This window comes from Jaculus jaculus, chromosome 7 (assembly GCF_020740685.1).
Source record: "Jaculus jaculus isolate mJacJac1 chromosome 7, mJacJac1.mat.Y.cur, whole genome shotgun sequence".
Taxonomy (NCBI): domain Eukaryota; kingdom Metazoa; phylum Chordata; class Mammalia; order Rodentia; family Dipodidae; genus Jaculus; species Jaculus jaculus.
Window position 1 is genome coordinate 3,028,749 of NC_059108.1, and position 19,821 is coordinate 3,048,569.

At 47.4% G+C, this 19,821-nt stretch overlaps 1 protein-coding gene across 2 annotated transcripts in view; it reads right to left on the reverse strand.

Moving 5' to 3' along the window:
- Positions 1 to 18,168, reverse strand: part of Garre1 (granule associated Rac and RHOG effector 1) — a 96,461-nt gene extending 78,293 nt beyond the window's left edge. The window contains exon 1 of one of the 2 annotated variants that reach the window (XM_045154215.1): positions 18,106 to 18,168. The gene's annotated coding sequence lies outside the window, so the exon portion shown is untranslated. Of the gene's footprint in view, positions 1 to 5,821; positions 5,876 to 18,105 lie in introns of those variants that run through there. The other variant, XM_045154216.1, reaches the window with a different exon arrangement.
- Between the last annotated feature and the right edge of the window lie 1,653 nt (positions 18,169 to 19,821).

Sequence of the window (19,821 nt, forward strand, 5' to 3'; positions counted from 1 at the left end):
GTCCTTAGGCTTCACAGGCAAGCACTTATCCGCTAACCCTAAAAAGGAGGTTGACTGGGGGGAGGCTACTAATGACGTGCCACATTTAAGCACTCCTAAACAAAATGAACCACTCCTTAAGTGTCTATCAAATATTACCTGTGGGGATCAGATCCAACTAGAACCTATGAAATCTAAACAGCCACACACTTTACATGTGCTGTCTGATAGGATTCTCACACTCTGAAGAGGTGAGTCACCAACACAGCATCTCCACCAGACACTGAGCATTTCTCTTATTTTACCTCTGCCAATTCATGTACCAGCATGAGAATTCAGTACATCAATCTTAGGAGATGGTTTAACACTGATAGGCTTCTTAGAATTGACAGGAAGTTGAGCAGACCAAGGCAGAATGACCCCTTTAGGAAACCATACTCTACACCCATTGCTGATGACTCCTAATTCAACTCTCCAGGCAAGGCCATCCCTGCACCCCAGGACTCTATCTATGGGCCATCTCTCCAGGCCTGCAAAAATTCTATACTGGGGCTAGAGAAATGGCTTAGCAGTTAAGGTGCTTACCTGCGAAGCCTAAGGACCCCGGTTCAATTCCCCAGGACCCACGTAAGCCAGATGCACAGGGTGGCACATGTGTCAGGAGTTCTTGTGCAGCGGCTGGAGGCATTGGTATGCATGTTCTCTCTCTTATCTGACACTCTCTCAAATAATTTTTTTAAAGTGTCTTTTTTTAAGGTTTATTTTTATTTAGTTATTACTCCAGACACGTGTGCCACCCTGTGCATCTGGCTTATGCAGGACCTGGGGAATTGAATGGGGGTCCTTAGGCTTCGCAGGCATGTGCCTTAACTGCTAAGCCATCTCTCCAGCCCTCAAATAATTTGTTTTTGGTGGTTTTTTTTTTTTTTTTTTTTTTTTCTTTGATTTTTGAGGTAGGGTCTCACTCTGGTCCAGGCTGACCTGGAATTAACTCTGTCATCTCAGGGTGACCTTGAACTCATGGCAATCCTCCTACCTCTGCCTCCCGAGTGCTGGGATTAAAGGCGTGCGCCACCATGCCCAGCTTCAAATAATTAAAAAAATATATTTTTGGGCTGGAGAGATGGCTTAGCAGTTAAGTGCTTGCCAGTGAAGCCTAAGGACCTCAATTCAAGGCTCAATTCCCTAGAACTGACGTTAGCCAGATGCACAAGGGGGCGCACGCATCTGGACTTCGTTTGCACTGGTTGGAGGCCCTGGCGCACCCATTCTCTCTATCTGCCTCTTTCTCTCTTTGTCTGTTGTAAATAAATAACATAAAAATAAACATGAAAAAAATTTTTTTTTAAATTCTACACTGTGAGTCACTCTTCCACCAGTCGCTCCTCCTGCCCTTCAATGAACCTGTTTACCGGGCGAGCAGCTTGGCCAAAGGGGCCTCACACATCCTACCTGTGCTGCTCCAGCTAAACAAAGGCCCTCATGTACCTCACAAAGTTCTGTCCTCCAGCAGAGCAGCAATTTCCCACAACCCCCAGGGGTGGGGAGGACATGACATCATCTCACTTTATCACAAAATGTTCCTGTGACTCCCAGAGGAAGAAGGTAGTAAAAAGACAAAGGTGGCAAGGGCTGGACACAGCTGAGTCCCTGAGGCCTGGGGCTCTGCCACCTCAAATCAGGGCTCAACAGCAGCCAGACAGGAGCCACCTCACTTCCTGTGTAACTCCACAAAAATAGGAAGTGGGGGAGGAAGTTCACAATGCAGAAACAAAGGTAAATCACTGCCTGACTTCCTGAGCAGAAATCACTGGGCAGGAAGGGTATCATTAAACATCAAAACAGAAAGGCAGACAGAATCCCCAAAACCAAAGGAACATAAGGGACACTTGGGGGTGCATCAAGCCCAGACTATTTCTGTACCTGAGAGACAGCTCCAATAGAAAAACTCAACAAAACCAGACTTAGCAATTACCTAGAAATAGTTTCCAATGAATTCATTCTAAGGCATTTTAATTTGTAGATTCATGTCAAAACCTAGTCCCATCAACATAACAACGTTAATGAAAAAGTTTTAGGAAGACCAAGGTTAAGCCATTTCCGTCTCGTGAAAGAGTGGCAGAGACTAGCACTGGAGCTTAGTGACACTTGTCTACCCTCGTGAGGCTCTCGATTCTATCTCCAGCAATGCAAAACAAATAAATAAATAAGCAAGCAAGCAGGCTTGCTCACCGAGTTAGCCCAGGGGGCAGTGCCTGGCTACTGTGTGTGACAGACCAACACCTGCCCAAGGAACTCCAGTGTAGCAGGAACAACTGCCTGCACACAGGGACTCCAGAATGTCTCTGACACTGACATTTGCTCGGTAATTATTACCACAAAATGTGGCATTCTTCCACAAAACCAAAGCAGGTTATCATTAGTGGTTCTGAGCAGCTTTTATATTTGGTAATCTACAAACAACTGATCATTTCATTTAAGGAGAAGAAAAACTTTTCTAACCACAAAGTCAACAGAGGTTAAATTGACTTCAAAATACAGAAGCTTTAAAAAATTAGCAGAATGTGTTGCATAGTTATAGGATAGGCTTAATTTTGTTTAAATTGAGAAGTTTTATTGGGGAAACTGAGGGGAGTGGAAGATCAAAGCCTAGTGTAGAAAGGCATGCCTTTGATCCCAGCTCTCAGGAGGCAAAGGTGGGAGGGTTACTGTAAGTTTGAGGTCACCCTAAGAATACACAGTAAATTCCAGGTCAACCTGAGCCAGAGTAAGAACCTACCTCAAAAAATAAATAAATAAATAAATAAATAAATAAATAAATAAATAAATAAAAGACTTGTGTGCTTTTATATAAATAGAAAAGTGACGGGGCTGGGAAGATAGCTCAATGGATCAAGCACTTCCATGCTTGATTCCCAGCACTCAGGAGGGGGAGACAAGGGATCCCTGGAGCAAGCTGGCTAGCTAGACTAGTGCACTTAGCATGCCTGGGTTCAATTGACAAAACCTGCCTCATTAAGTGAAATGGAGAACGATCGAGTATGACACTGACACCCTTCTCCAACTTCCAACACACACACACACACACACACACACACACACAAGGTGGAGAGTAATCAAGGAAGACACTGGATACTCCAGCCCCCCACACACACACATACACACACCTGTAGGCATCTACACACGTGTGAACACACGTACAGATATGAACACATACCCCACACACATAGGCAGAAAAAGTAAATGAAATGGATCATAATCACTGGTCAATTCCACACAAAGAATGAAGATTTAGTAAGGAAAAAAAAAAACTTCAGGGGCTGGGAAGATGGTTTAGCAGTTAATACACCTGCTTGTGAAACCTAAGGACCCAGGTTTGATTCCCCAGTACCCATGTAAGCCAGATGCACAAGGTGGTACATGCTTTGCAATGGCTGGAAGCCCTGGTATGACCATTCTAGTTCTCTCCCCCTCTCTCTTTCAACTAAAGAAATAAAATGTTTCTTAAACCAGGAGTGATGGTGCACGCCTTTAATCCCAGCACCTGGGAGGCAGAGGTAGGAGGACCAGATTGCTGTGAATTTGAGGCCACCCTGAGACTACACTGTTAATTCCAGGTCAGCCTGGGCTGGAGTGAGACACCTACCTTGAAAAACCAACCAACCAACCAACCAACCAACCAACCAACCAACCAAACAAACTATACATACATACATACATACATATATATATATATATATTTTTTTAAAGACTTCAAGGGGCTGGAGAGATGGCTTAGTTAAGGCATTTGCCAGCAAAGCCAAAGGACCTCAGTTCGATTCCCCAGGACCCACATAAGCCAGATGCACAAGGTGGTGCATGGGTTTGGAGTTGATTTGCAATAGCCAAAGGCCCTGGGACACCCATATTCAATCTCTCTCTCTCTCCTTTTTCCCCTCCCCCACCCCCTACACCTTTCTCTCTCTCGCTCAAAAAAAAAAAACACTTCAATATTTACTTGGTTCTACTGAAGACAGACCTAGCTATCTGTCTAGTATTTAACAATTCCCTGTAAACTATATTCCAAGATTGGAATTTAGTCTTTTCATGAAGCTATAAAACTCTTAGAACTTGCTGCCATTAAAAAACAAGACCTAGCCAGGCGTGGTGGCACATGCCTTTAATCCCAGCACTTGGAGGCCAAGAAAGGAGGATGGCCATGAGTTCAAAGTCACCCTGAGAATACAGAGTGAACTCCAGGTCAGCCTGGGCCAGAGTGAGAGCCTACCTCGAAAAACAAACAAACAAGTAGGGGCTGGAGGGATGGCTTAGCGGTTAAGACATTTGCCTGAGAAACCTAAAGACCCAGGTTCAATTGCCCAGTGCCCACATAAGTCAGATGCACAAGGTGGTACATGTAGCTGGTGTTTGTTTACAGTGGCTAGAGGCCCTGGCACACCCATTATCTTTCTCTCTCTCTCTACCTCTCTCAAATTTTTAAAAATATTTTTATTTATTTATTTGCAAGCAAAGATAGGTGGAGAAGAGGGACAGAGAGAATGGGCATGCCAGGGCCTCCAGCCACTGCAAACTACAGTTGCAATAGCCACTTTGTGCACCTGGCTTTATGTGGGTACTGGGGAATCAAACTCAGGTCATTTAGGCTTTATGGGCAAGTACATTAACCGCTAAGCCATCTCTCCAGCCCCCAATTTGTTTTTAAAGCAAGAACAAAAGGCCAGTCTGGGCTGGAGAGATGGCTTGGCGGTTAAGGTATTTCCAGGCAAAGCTAAAGAATCCAAGTTTGATTCCCTAGGGCCCACATAAGACAAATGCACAAGGTAGCACGTGCATCTGGAGTTCATTTGCAGAGGCCCTGGTGTACCTATTCATAGACTGTCTCTTTCTGTCTGTATCTTTCACTCTCAAATAAATAAATAACAATAAAATATTTTTTAGTTATTTAAGAAAATTTAAGCTGGGTATGGTGGTGCATGCATTTAACCCCAGCACTTGGGAGGCAGAGGTAGGAGGATCACTGTGAGTTCGAGGCCAGCCTGAGACTTCATAGTGAATTCCAGGTCAGCCTGGGCTAGAGTGAGGCCCTACCTCAAAAAAAAAAAAAAAAAAATTATTTAAGAGGGCTGGAGAGATGGCTTAGTGGTTAAGCGCTTGCCTGTGAAGCCTAAGGCCCCCAGTTTGAGGCTTGATTCCCCAGGACTGACATTAGCCAGATGCACAAGGAGGTGCATGTGTCTGGAGTTCATTTGCAGTGGTTGGAGGCCCTGGCGTGCCTATTCTCTCTCCCTCTCAAGTAAATAAGTAAAAATGACCAAAAGAATTTAAAAAAAAGAAATGCAAAAATCTTGGGGGATTTGCTTGGTGGTGGTTTCCTTCTCCTGCAGTAGCAGGGCTTGAAGACAAGGCTCTGCCCATGCTGGCAAGCACTCTCTCTCTCTGAACCCAAGGCAGCATGTCGAAACTCTCAGGCAGTACCGCTTCTCACTCCGCTCTCTCCAGGTAGGCAAGGCTCCAGACCTGCTGCCTGCTGGGCCCTCACCCAGACCCCGAGCTTTCGCTAGTCCATTTCTGGGCTCCTCGAGGACACACTGCACTCAGTAACTCTGAAACCTTAAGTCAGTCACCTTAATTCTTGTGTGTCAGCCTCCTCAGCAGACGCTACCACCACAGAACACAGCACTTGGCACCATCATACGTGCAGAAGCTGCCACTCCGCACAAGGCCCCAGGCTAGCAGGGGTAGCACTTGCCTTTCCCTGACTCTCCACTCATCTACTCTAGACAAGCCCATGCCCATGCCCATGCCCACAGCGCAGTTAGCACAGCGTTCAGACAGAACCTACCTTCCTGCAGCTCTGGCCCCAACTCCCGGAGGACAGCAACAAACTGACAGAAGTGCTGCCTGCAGGCCTCGGAGGAAAGAGGCCGTGGCTCCTCCCCTTTCCCTGCCCATCGCCCCTCCCACGTCAGCCCAAGATGGAAGAGGAGGACACAGGACAGGGGGGGCTCCATTAAATCACAAAGCCTAGCCAGCACTCAGGAGGCGGGAGGTAGGAGGACAGCTGAGTTCGGATCCACCCTGAGACTACATAGTGAATTCCAGGTCAGTCTGAGCTAGAGCGAGACCCTACCTCAGAAAATCAAAAAAAGAAAAAAAAAAAATACACAGGACAAGGTTACTTAAACATTCTCTCCCACCCAAGGTCAGCCCAGGTCCTTGGGAGCTGCTGAGAGAACCCAGCTTCCCATCTCCCTGGCTCAGTCACCACAGCTTAAGCGCCCTCACTGATTTCTAGCCAGCTTCCCCCACCTCAGTTGCCAGTGTACAACCTACCTCTGGGAGCAGGGTTTCCGGTGCAGGAAAAATTCAGAAATTCCCAGGTTCCCTGGACATAACTATATCTCACTAGTGCCTAATCCCCAACTCATTTCTTTGTTTGGCCTGTGGGGTTCCATGTGCTCTCCTGGGCTGCAGGTGGCTGGCTCGAGAGGGGTGTCCCACTCCTTTACTCTTCTGCCCATTCTTTTTTTTTTTTTCCAAGGGAGGGTCTCATTCTAGCTCAGGCTGACCTGGAATTCACTATATAGTCTCAGGGTGGCCTCAAACTCACAGTGATCCTCCTACCTCTGCCTCCTGAGTGCTGGGTTTTGTTTTGTTTTTTTTTTTCCAAGTAATATCTAGCTCCAACTCCATATTCAGACCTTTCCATGGATGATTTCTTTGCCACTGCCAATTTGAAAAGGTACTTATTTGCCAGTGGTTCAAACACAAGAAACAGATTCAAAAAACAAACCATGGTTTAAAACAAGGCTCATGCCTATAATTCCAGTACTTGGGAGGCAGGAGGATATTTGTTCTTTGTGAGTTTGAAGCCAATCTGGTTTACATAGTGAGTTCTAGGACAACCAGGGCTACAAAGTCAAATTCTGTCTCAAAAATCCAAGCCTAATAGGCGTGGTGGCACATACCTTCAATTCCAGCAAAGGTAGGAGGATCACTGTGAGTTCAAGGCCACCCTGAGACTACATAGCAAATTCCAGGTCAGCCTGGGCTAGAGGGAAACCCTACTTAGGGGGGGAGAGAATCCAAGCACAAGCAGGGTGTGGTGGCACACGCATTTAATCCCAGCACTCTGGAGGCCGAGGTAGGAGAATTGCTGTAAATTCAAGGCTACCCTGAGATTAACTACATAGTGGATTGCAGGTCAGCCTGGGCTAGAGTGAGAACTACCTCAAAAAGACAAAATAAATAAGCAAATAAATAAATACATAGGAACAGTGTGTCTAGGAATGACTGTGAAAGAGCCTCAGTCAGTGTAGACGCCTGTGTCAAGAGCACCCTGGGCAGCATTATCTAGGCATACAGGGTACACTAATGTTCATTACACAATTACACAGAAGTACATCACAGCAGTCCAGACATCAACAGAGAGCCCCCACATTTCACTCAGTTTAAGATACCATCACTTACTAGCCACATTATAGATGCCTGGGAAAACTGCCACACCCCAACTTCTGACCTTCAAAGCACTTTCCTGTTTGTTACTTCACCTTGGGCTATCTGGGACACTTACCACCCTTGGAACAAGACCCTTTGAGACCTGGGCGTAGAGGCAGAGGCTTGTAATCAAAGCACTAAAGGAGTTCCCATTGCAGACCTGCCTGGCCTACACAGCCAGATACTAACTCAAAAAAAAAAAGAAAGAAAAAAAGAAAAAACCCTTTGTCCTTTGCCCTCATGTTACTTTTTTGTTTTGTTGTTGTTGTTATTTGTTTGTTTGCTTTTTTGAAGGTCTCGCTCTAGCCCAGGCTGTCTTAGGGTGGCCTCAAACTCATGGTGATCCTCCTACCTCTGCCTCCCAAGTGCTGGGATTAAAGGTGTGTGCCACCACGTCCACCCAAAATTGTGATTTTTTTTTTCAAGGTAGGGCTCACTCTAGCCCAGGCTGACCTGGAATTCACTGTGTAGTCTCAGAGTGTCCTCGAACTCACAGTGATCCTCTTACCTTTGCCTCCCAAGTGTTGGGATTAAAGGCGTGCATCTCCATGCCCAGCTAATATCTTATTTTTTTAATTTATTTATTTGTAAGAGAGAGAAAGACAGTGGGTGCAATAGGGCCTCTAGCCACTACAAATGAACTTCAGACACATGTGCCACCATGTGCATCTGGCATTACATGGGTACTGGGAAATCAAACCTGGGTCCGTAGGCTTTGTAGGCAAGCTCCTTAACCACTAAGACATCTCTCCAGCCCAAAATTGTGAATTTTTAAAGTGAAATAGCATATGAAAAAAGTTATACCATACAAATGGTATGTGAGGCAAAATGAAATCAAGTCTGGTATAGTGGTTCACACAATCATTCCAGCACTCAGTGGATGAAGCAAGAGGATCTAGACTTTGAGGCAAGCGTAGGCTACTTAGCAAAACACTGCCTCAAAAACAAACTGAAAAGAAAAAGTTTTCAGGGCTGGAGAGATGGCTTAGTGGTTAAGGCACTTGTCTGCAAAGCCAAAGGACCTCGGTTCGATTCCCCAGGATCCACATAAGCCAGATGCACAAGGTGCACATGCATCTGGAGTTTGTTTGCAATGGCTGGAGGCCCTAGCATGCCCATTCTCTCTCTACCTCTTTCTCTAAAATAAATAAATAAAATATATTTTTTTAAAAAATGTTTTCAAACATACCAACAAAATTAGAGTACTAAAAATCACTGTGTCCATTAAAAAAAATATTTTAAGGGCTAGAGAGATGACTTAGCAGTTAAGGAACTTTGCTGAAAGGCCAAAGGACCCTGGTTCAAATCCCCAGGACCAGGGCTGGAGGGATGGCTTAGTGGTGAAGGCTCTTGCCTGCAAGGCCTAAGGACCAAGGTTCGATTCCCCAACACCCACATAAACCAGATACACGAAGTGGCACAAGCATCTTGAGTTTGTCTGCAGTACCTGGAGCCCTGACATATCAACTCACTATCTGCCCCCCAAATAAATACAAATATTTGGCCAGGTGTAGTGATGCTCGCCTTTAATCCCAGCACTTGGGAGGCAGAGGTAGGAGGATCGCCAAGAGTTCGAGGCCACCCTGAGTCCTGCATAGTGAATTCCAAGTCAGCCTAGGCTAGAGTGAGACGCTGCCTCGAAAAATCAAAAATAAATAAATAAAGTAATAACAATGGTTTTTTTCTTAATTTTAAATCCCACCACTCAAGAGGCAGAGGTAGGAGGATCTCCATGAGTTTGAGGCCAGCCTGAGACTAGACAGTGAATTCCAGGTCAGCCTGAGCTGAAAGGAGATTCTACCTTGAAAAGCCAAAAAAAAAAAAAAAAAAAACTTAATTATTTTTAATCAGTATTTATTTGCATATGTATGTATTTGTGTGTCTGTATGTATATGGATGGGTATGTTTGGACATGTGCATGCCACAGCCCACCTGTGGAAGTCACAGGACTACCTCAAATGTTTGTCCTATCCTTCCACAACCTTTCCAGTCAGAGTGTCTCTTGCTCCTTCCTGCTCCTTAGAGCTTCCAGATTCTCTTGGCTCCACCCCCCTCCCCCACTGCCTTGGAAGCCTTCAGACCACACAGCACTCCCCACTGAAGAACGGAATCTATTTCCTTTGACTCTGGCTAGGTCCCTGGACCTGCTTGGCCTAAAGAATAAGGCAAAGGCTTGGTTTCCCACCAGGAATAGATGTAAGACCCTATTGCTGAACACTCCACATACTTGGGCTGCAAGGCCACTGAGAAATCTTGCTGGATCTGAGCTGATAACCTCCTCCATGTAGACCAGCTGACAGAAAGCTGGAAGAAGCCATTCTGCATGCAGTTCAATGGGAGAGAGAGAAATCACCAGTGAAGATACTCAACAGTGGACACTGCAAGCCTTATTATTTGGCTAGCCAGGCCAAATGAGCCAACAGGTGCAATAGTGTCACATCTGTTATGTTGGAAACCAACTGCCCTCTAATTGGACTGGAGGCCCACTCCATGGGAGGGAATACATCCCTGATACTGAAAACTTAAAACAGGGGTAGTCATGAGCCCTAGGGGTGTAACGTCTGCTGCTGTCTGGCTAAATGTATACACTATGCTCACCAAACTGCCCAGTACACACTTCTCTTAAATGTTCATACCGTTATATTAATGCCATTCTCAATTTTGGTTAGAGAAGCTTCTCTGAAAAGATAGCAGTGACCTTGGAATGACTCAGAAGGGATCATGGTGCTGGAAAGAAGTGACTGGAGTGCTCAGCACTGCAATATCTCTATCACACCTTCCAAGGCTCAGGGTCCATTGTGGAAGAGGTGGCAAAAAGAATGTAAGAGCCAAAGCAACGTGCTCCCCCCAGACGCAAAATGGCCTGGAGATCATGACCTCACAGTGCCTGACACTACCTACACAAGACCATCATAAGAGGAACAAAAGATGATGACATCAAAATAAAGGAGACTGATTGAGATGGGGAGGGGATATGATGGAAAATGGAGTTTCAAAGGGGAAAGTGGGGGAGAGAGGATATTACCATGGGATACTTTTATAATCATGGAAGTTGTTAATAAAAATTTGAAAAGTAAAAATAAAAAAAAAAAGAACTTAAACTGGAGATGTAAAAAAAAAAGTAAATAAAATAAAAGCTGAGCATGACAGCACACACCTGTAGTCCCAAGGTAGGGGAGATGGAGACAGAAGAATCCGTGGGCCTGTTGGCTAAGTAGCCAAATCAGTGAGCTCCAGATTAGAGAGACTCTGCCTCAAAAAATAAGGTGGTGCCGGGTAGGGTGGCACACACCTTAATCTGAGATAGGAAGATTGCCATGATTCTGAGGCCAGCCTGGGCTACAAGGTGAGTTGCAGACAGCCTGGGCTAGAGTGAGATCCTAACTCAAAAAACTAACACACAGAGGAACTAAAGGTGAACAGTGATTGAGGAAGCCACTGCTGTCCATCTCTGGCCTCACATGCACACATACCTGCATGCACATGAGACCACATTCATAAAAGCACATATATACATGCATGTACACACCCCACACATAAACATGAAAAAAATTCCTTAAGTTAAAATTCCAGGGGCGGGCTTATGGGTGTTATAGCCAGTGTTCCCTTGCCAGTGTTTGGCACCTTCTCCTGTTGCTACTGTCCACCTTATGTTGGCCAGGGGGTGATGTCCACCCTCTGCTCATGCCATCGTTTTTCCCCTGCCATCATGGAGCTTCCCCCTCAAGAATGTAAGCCAAAATAAACCTCTTTTTTTCTTACAAAAAAAAAAAAATTCCAGGGCTGGAGCAATGGCTCAGAGGTTAAGGCACTTGCCTGCCAAGCCTAAGGACCCAGGTTCGATTCCCCAGTACCCACTTAAAGCCAGATGCACAAGGCGGTACATGTGGATGCAGGTCATCTATAGTGGCTGGAAGCTTGGTACCCATTTTCCGTGTCTGCCCCCCCAAATAAATAAGTATTTTTTTAAAAATTCCAGCTAGACGTGGTGTCGCATGTCTTTAATCCTAGCACTGGGAGGCAGAAGTGGGAGGATCAAGATGAGTTCAAGGCCACCCAGAGACCACACAGTGAATTCCAGATCAGCTTGGGCTAGAGAGAGACCCTACCTCAAAAAAGGGGGAAAAAATTTTTACCTCAAAGGAGGAAAACAAATATTTATCAAAAAGAAAAAAAAATCTAATGGGTAAGTCAAACTAATAACTTCCTGTGGGAAGGACAAAATTTAGGTACACTCAGATTTCTGGACGGGTGGGATGGAGTACACCTCTAATCCGAGAGAGATAGGAGGATCACAAATTCCAGGCCAGAATGGGCTAACACAAGGAGACTCTATGCCTGAAAATGAGTGTGTGGGGGTGTGCTAATTTAACAACCTGGTTCTCTGGGGCCTCTCTCCAAAGGCCGTCACTGTTTCTTTTCTATCACTGTTCTTTGTATGCACTTAGAAACCTGCTTCACGGGTGTAGTATTTCTTTCTTTTGTTTTTTCAAGGTAGGGTCTCACTCGAGCCCAGGCTGACCTAAAATTCACTATGGAGTATCAGGGTGGCCTCGAACTCTCTGCAATCTTCCTACCTCTGCCTCCTGAGTGCTGGGATTAAAGGCATGTGCCACCATGCCCAGCTCTTTTTCTACCAACAGACTACATGTCCATTGTGTTCTGCTCTTCATAGAATGACATTTCTCATTTTCCCATATTTGCCCCATGCTCTTTTTATTAAATTCTAAGATGAACTCTCCCCACCCTCAATGCTGAGAATCAAACCCAGAGCCTTCTGTATGCTATAAGACCATTAAGATACATCCCCAGGCTAAGATGGAGCTATTTTCACATCTTCACCTAGGATGGTTTCATGAAATCAGAGGATCTTGGTAGGGCTTAGACTTCCTCAGAAAGAACATCACAAAAAAAAAATCCCTCTTAAATGTTCCAAAGACACTGAGGGTTCGCCTTGATGCAGTGTGTAAGCTGAGTCAAGAGGCCCACCAGGTGGCAGTGGACGTGCCACTTTTGCAACACCTGTACCACTGAGATGCTGTGAGAACTAGCAAGGAATGCACACGCAGCACTCGGCATCACACCTGGCTATGCAGTGAGCCCAAGGGTTCAACACAGCACTACCGTCCAGTGAGGAAGCTCTCACTACTCATCGTACACCTCGGACTGGCTCTACGCCTTTGAACAGGTCACAGACATGCCACAGTCCTGCCTGAGCGCCCTCTTTCCTGGCAGTGGCAGTGGTGCTATACTCTAACGTTGCCCCACACTGCTCAGCTCAAGTACAGCCTTCTCTAGGAAGCCATTCCTGACACCCGAGGGCTGACTTTGCTGCCTGGGCCACTCAGGAAGAGCCTGTCATCATGTCCCACTGGCTATCAGCTTTGTCAGTGAGCCCAGGAGTAAGCAGTTTCAGGGCTCAAAGTGGACTGATAATGCATTAACCAGAAGGCCAGTTACTAAGTGCACAAAGGCCAGCAAAGCTGACACTTGAGCATTTACCAGGTGCTAGGCTCAGAGCCTTCAAGGCAACACTAAAGGAAGGTGGGAAAGCTGAGGTTACCAACATCCCAAACCAGAACCTACCACAGCACTCTAGATACACAGCTCTGAATCACTCACTGCTTTCTTTGGCAAGCAATTTCCATGTGAAACTGTCCTAATCAAAAGGCATGGGGATGGCCCCTCCTCGCTAGATGTGTGTCATCAGGGACACACTCATCCCTCTAGTGCTGCACGGGCTGCACGCCCCTCCTGTCAGGGCTGCAGACAGTGAACTTCAGGCACACCACCTAACGCCCTCTCCTGCACCCACCCCCAACTTTCAGACAGCATCCCAACCCCATCCTAGAAGCACAAGCCTTTCTTGGGTGATACAAACTTAAGCTTAAGCTTTCTGGCTACAAACACATTCCAATCATGCCTTCCTGGGGTTACAGCTGGGTCAGTTTGGTTGAATTTAAAGTTTCCCTGAAATTCTTCAAACTATATTTACAAAGTGCTTCTTGGCTTAAGCTTGTATCTTTTCTATACATAGCTGAACTGCATTATTTTTATTTTGTTCTCAGATGATCATTAATTTATTCAACAAATGTTTCCAGAACACTGTGTTCGAGGCCCTGGTGAAAACGCAGTGAACAGAGCAGACAACACTCCTGAAACCTGGCAGGGTGGTTTTGGTCTCCTTTGAGGTACTCCGGGTACTTGACGGCCAGGGCCCTTTGGACTTTCTTCTCCATCAGCTCTGTACTCCCATCTCCCAGGGAAACCACTGGCCCACACTGTGAGTACTTCATGAATGTGAGCTGGTACCCCTTTCTCAGCCAGACTGTAGCCCCTTAGGGGGAAAAACGATGCAAATCCAAGTCAAGGTTGGGGAATAACAGAAACCACAAATGTAATCTAAATCAGAAGAGAAATGGCATGCGATCCAGCAACTAGTGAGGATGACAGGCCATCCTGGGGAGTGACAGGCCCAAACACCTACAGAAAGCATGGCTTCTGGAGCATGTCCAGGAGTCAGAGGGCAGTAGGAAGTGACATACATGCAAATCATATGGTGGCTCCCACCCATAATGCCACCACTCAGAAGCCTGAGGCAGGAGGAGCTCAGGCTGGGGCCAGCTCAAGCTGAAGTGGGTATGGCTTAGAAAAACAGAAAAGTTCAAGTTGCTTCCAGTTGACACTATACATTGATCCAAGGGTGAGGAAGTGAAGAGATTTTTTTACCTGGAGGTCATATTCTAGCTGTGTGGAGAGAACATGAACCAGGAGGAGGGTAAGAAGTGTGCAGTTAGGCCTCAGAAATATCCCCAAACGGAGGAAAAACTGGAGCAGCATAGTCAGGCGAAGACATTCACCAAGTTACGACAGCTCCCCAGAAGCCAGGCAAAAGCAATGTTGGAGCCAGGCATGGTGGCGCACGCCTTTAATCCCAGGTAGGAGGATCATGGTGAGTTAAGGCCACCTTGAGACTACGTAGTGAATTCCAGGTCAGCCTGGGCTAGAATGAAACCCTACCTTGAAAAACCAAAAAAAAAAAAAAGCAATGTTGGATAATGCCACTGAGAGAGGATCCGCACCAAATATGACAGTCAGAACTAGGGATGTAGCTTTAGTAGTAAAGCCCATGCCTAACAAGCTCAAGGCCTCACACTTGAACCCAAGTGTGGCAGAGAGAAAGGGACAAAAAGACAAAGGAGTAAGCAATGGTCCTTACATCTACCGACTAGACGACCCTCACCGGCCATGTTTCAGAAAGGCATTTATAGTACAATCGATGCTTCAGACTCTCCTTGAGATTATGCTAAGAAAAAAATGGCAGCCTGTTCGACAACTGCAGAACAAAGCAACTCCCTATTCCAACCAACATTCTTTGCTCAACTAGAAAGGTCATCATTTCCACTAAGGGCGGGAAAGGGTGCCCAGGCCGCTCACTCAGACACGACTTTCCTAGAGACTTGGCAGTTCTGCTGACGTACAGCTGTACTCAGCTTCGCGTTTTCAACAAAATAAACATTTAGTAAAATATTTTGCTTGTTTGTTTTTAAAGGATGTTTAAAGCATACTGTCTTCCAAAAATCCAGAGATAATTTTAGATTGAAAAATCTAGGCTTGCCAAGGGAATCTGAGAACTTTTCTATCTTGGTCTCCAATGCTAACCTACGTATTCATGTGCAAAAATAGAGGAAGATTAGAATCTCAAATGCCAGACTGAAAAGTTGCTCCAACAAACCTGAGCTCTCCCATATGGAGTCTGTTACCTTGTCAGCAAGAAAACAAATTCAAAAGCAGTAAAACTTTTTGCTTAAAGTGTACATATACATAATCTCAAACATAAAAACATTCCCTGAACTCATTAATGAACATTTTAAAACATTTTTTGGTTAATTTTTATTTATTTGAGAGCATTAGACAGACAGAGAAAGAGGCAGATAGGGAGAGAGAGAATAGGCGCACCAGGGCCTCCAGCCACTGCAAAAGAACTCCAGTTGCGTGCAGCCCCTTGTGTATCTGGCTAACATGGGTACTGGGGAATCGAGCCTCGAACCGGGGTCCTTAGGCTTCACAGGCAAGTGCTTAACAGCCAAGCCATCTCTCCAGCCCCATAAATGAACATTTTTAAAGATACTATGAAAAAAAAAAATTTAAATGCTATTTTTAAGACAAAAGCATAAGCATACATCAAATCTAAGTATCAAACTTGTAGGACCCTTTATAAATGTGTGTTTGGAATTTTAAGTCTAAACTACAATAAGATGGAAAGTTCTGCTTTATTCAATATACTTGGAATGAGCGTCTAGCCACTTGAAAGGTATTTTACATCTTAAACCAAAAAGAAGTAAAAATAAAAATAAATGATGAGAAACAAACATAGATGAAATTTTTGCAAGACTTGGACTGAGAAAAATTTTCCAAACATATACAAAGGAGAAAATACCATGTAGTTTTAAAAACTGAATGATGGGCTAGAGAGATGGCTCAGCAGTTAAGGCGCTTGCCTGCAAAACCTCATGGCTTGGGTTCGATTCCCCAGGGCCCACATAAAGCCAGATGCCCAAAATGGCACATGCATCTGGAGTTCATTTACAGCTGCTAGATGCCCTGGTGCACCTCTTCTCTCTCTGCTTGCAAATAGAGTAAAAAAAAAAAAAAATGTACTTAGGGGTGGAGAAATGGCTTAGTGATTAAGGCATTTGCCTGCAAAGCCAAAGGACCTCAGTTTGATACCCCAGGACCCATGTAAGCACTATGCACAAGGTGGTGCACGCGTCTGGAGTTCATTTGCAGTGGCTGGAGGCCCTGGCACACCCATTCTCTCTCTTCCTCTCTGTCTCTCTCTCTCAAATAAATAAATGGTTTTAAAAATATATATGTATATGTCTCTCTCCCCTCTCCCTCTCTCTCTCTCTCTATATATATATATTTAAACTGAATTATTTTTTTTTATTTATTTATTTTTTTTTATTTGAGAGCGACAGACACAGAGAGAAAGACAGATAGAGGGAGAGAGAGAGAGAGAATGGGCGCGCCAGGGCTTCCAGCCTCTGCAAATGAACTCCAGATGCGTGCGCCCCCTTGTGCATCTGGCTAACGTGGGACCTGGGGAACCGAGCCTCGAACCGGGGTCCTTAGGCTTCACAGGCAAGCGCTTAACCGCTAAGCCATCTCTCCAGCCCTAAACTGAATTATTTTTGACCCTACTTGCAAATTCATCCTAAGAAAATCAGGTAAATCCTATTGACTGAATTGTTTGTGACAAGCAAATGTTCATCAAGGTTTCAATAGTCGACTACAAAGCCTATAAAAGTGACTTTAGGACTGGAGAGGTGGCTTAGCAGTTAAGGCACTTGCCTGCGAAGCCTAAGGACCCAGGTTCGATTCTCCAGGTCCCACATAATTCAGCTGGGTGCATGGGTCTGGAGTTTGTCTGCAGTGGCTAGAAGCTCTGGAGCGCCCATTCTAACTCTCTCTCCCTGATTCAAATAAATAAGTATTTTTAAGGGATATATGCATGTGTGCATTTATTTTATTTGATAAAGTGGGTGAGAGGCAGATAGAAAGAATGGGCGTGGGCACACCACCGGCACCTCTAGCCACTGCAAACGAACTCCAGATGCAGGCTATCTTGTGCATCTGGCTTTACATGGGTCCTGGGAAATCGAACCTGGATCCTTTGGCTTTGCAGGCAAGCGCCTTAACCGCTAAGCCACCTCTCCACCCTGTGTGGGCATTCACTGATGCCACCAATATGAGCAGCGGTTGTCACTGAGCCGTAGGCTGCGGACCACTGTCATTTCTCTCGCTGACACTTTCCGCGCTGTCTGGAGAGTGTTTTCAGCAAGGGCAGGAAAACGAATCGCTTTCGTAATGGGCAGTGCGAGACTGGGGCGGGGGGAGGCTACCGTCACCTCCGAGGCCCCGCGAGCTGTTACTTCCCTGGCAAATTTCGCTCCGTATCAACAACATCCTCGCCGTGCCAGGCAGGCGGCGTGCTCGTCTTCTCGCGGGAAGGACACACCCCTGACCCTGCGCTCGCCCGGCGGCCGCGGTCCTCGCCCCTCGGACCCTCCCCGCAGCCCACCGCGCCCACAGGCTCGCCGGCAGGGCCGGAAAATCACGTCCGGTCGGCGGCGGGCACCTCCGCCAAGGTGCGCACGGCCGGCCGGGCAGCCGCGGGGCGGCCTGAGGGCTGCGTCGGCCGCCCGCGCCGGGGACCCCGGCCGCCCCAGGCCTCGGTGCCCGCGACCACGGCGACGGCGACTGCGCCGGGCTTCCGGGAGCAGGTCCGGCGCCCGCCCGCCCGCCCGACCTCCGGGGCCTCCCCGTCCCTTCCCTCCCTTCCCTTCCCGAGCCCGAGCGGCCGCCGCCGGCCAGCCCTCCCGCCCCGTGTCCTCGGGGGCTCCCGCGCCGGGCGGCCCCTCCGGGCTTCCGTCCGCCCGGCCAGCGCCCGCACAGCCCTCGGCATCGTCCAGCGCGGCGGGCAGGGGGCGGACGGCCAGGACCCCGGCGCGGAGCAGGCGCCCCGCGAACTCGTCCCGCCGCCTGCCCCGACCCCGGGCCGCCGGGCGACCCCCGCGGGGCCGCCGCCGCCGCCCGCCCGCCCGCCTCGCGCCGCCCGCTCCTCACCTGCGACGCGCCCCGGCTCCCCCGCGGCCGCCCGGACCGGCTGTGTACACCGGAAGTGACGTCGCGGCGGCCCCGCCCCCGCCCCGGGCGGACGCCGACGAGGCTGCGGAGCCGCGGACGCGAGCGGACCTCCCCCGGCGTCTGGGCGTCCGCCGCCCCACGCCCACCCGGGGACCGCGGGCCTCTCGCGGGGGAGGAGACCCCGGCGGCGTCCGCGCCCCTTCCCGCCCTCGAGGACGGGCGCCGCTGCGTCTGGTACCTGACCGGAGGGTCCTCGCGCGTTGACCCTGGGCTGCTGGGGAACGCGCATCCCTGCGAAGACGGGGTGCTGTGGGTGTGACGCGTGGTCGGAGGGGGAAGTGGAAGAGGGGAGAAGAGAGTGTGACGCTGTCCGAGCTGAACACTGATGGAAGGGAATTACTCCAGAAAAAAAAAAAAAAAAAGAGAGATCCGAAGCCGAGATCTTAAAAGGAAGAAGGAATTTACCGATCACAAACGTGGGAGGGAGGGGTCTGGAGAGAGGTAGACCCTGCTTGCTTGGCAAAGCGTGATGGCCAAGGGTTCAGTTCCCCAGTAACCTCGTAAACCAGGTGCACAAAGTGGTGCATGTGTCTGGAGTTCATTTGCAGCAGCAAGAAGCCCTGGTGTGCCCATTCTCTCTCTCTCTCTCCCTTTCTGTCTGTCTCTGCTTACAAACAAACAAATGAATAACTAAAAATAGATATATATATATATCTCCTGGGGAAAGACAGAACTTTGTAGCACACAACAAAAGAAACAGCAGGTGAAAGGAGCTGTGGACGTGGCTTAAGGGTGCAGCACTGATCTAAATGTCTGATGCAACGGATTAAATTTCCTGCACTGAGGAGATAGCTTGAGGGATTTTGTTTTTTGAGGTAGGGTGTCCATCTAGCCCAGGCTGACGTGGAACTTGCTCTAGAATCCCAGGGTGGCCTCCAATTCTGAGTGCTGGGAATAAAGACGCGGGGTACCATGCTAGGCCAGAAAATACTTTTATTTACTTGCAGACAAGGGTGCGGAATGGAACTACAGACGCATATGCCACTTTGTGCATCTGACCTAATGTAGCTACTGAGTTGAACCTCAGCTGCAGGATTTGCAAGCGTCGTTAACCAGTGAACCACCATCTCCCAAGCCCCCTGAGTTTTAAGCAAGGATGATTTGAACACCCTTGTGGGTGTAAAAGGATTATGATGTCTACTTTAGAGGCAACAGATGTGGTTGGGGCTGGGGTACAGCTCAGTGGTAGAACACCAGTCTAGCATGGGAGAGGCCATGAGTGTGCCCTCAGTACCAAGCACTTGAGGCATGGAACGGATGTGGATTTGCACACCATGTTCATGGGGCATTACTCATAATAGTCAAGAGGTAGAAGCAGCCAGTTCCGACCAGTGAACAAAATGTGGCATAGATGTAAAGTAGCATATTATTCAGCCTTCAAAAAAAAAAAAAGTTTTGGGGGCTGCAGAGATGGCTTAGTGGTTAAGCGCTTGCCTGTGAAGCCTAAAGACTCCGGTTCGAGGCTATCTTCTCCAGAACCCTCGTTAGCCAGACGCACAGGGCGCACACACATCTGGAGTTCATTTGCGATGGCTGATGGCCCTGGCATGCCCATTCTTTCTCTCTGCCTCTTTTTCTCTCTCTGTTGCTCTCAAAAAAATAAAAATAAACAAAAAATTTTTTAATTTAAAAAAA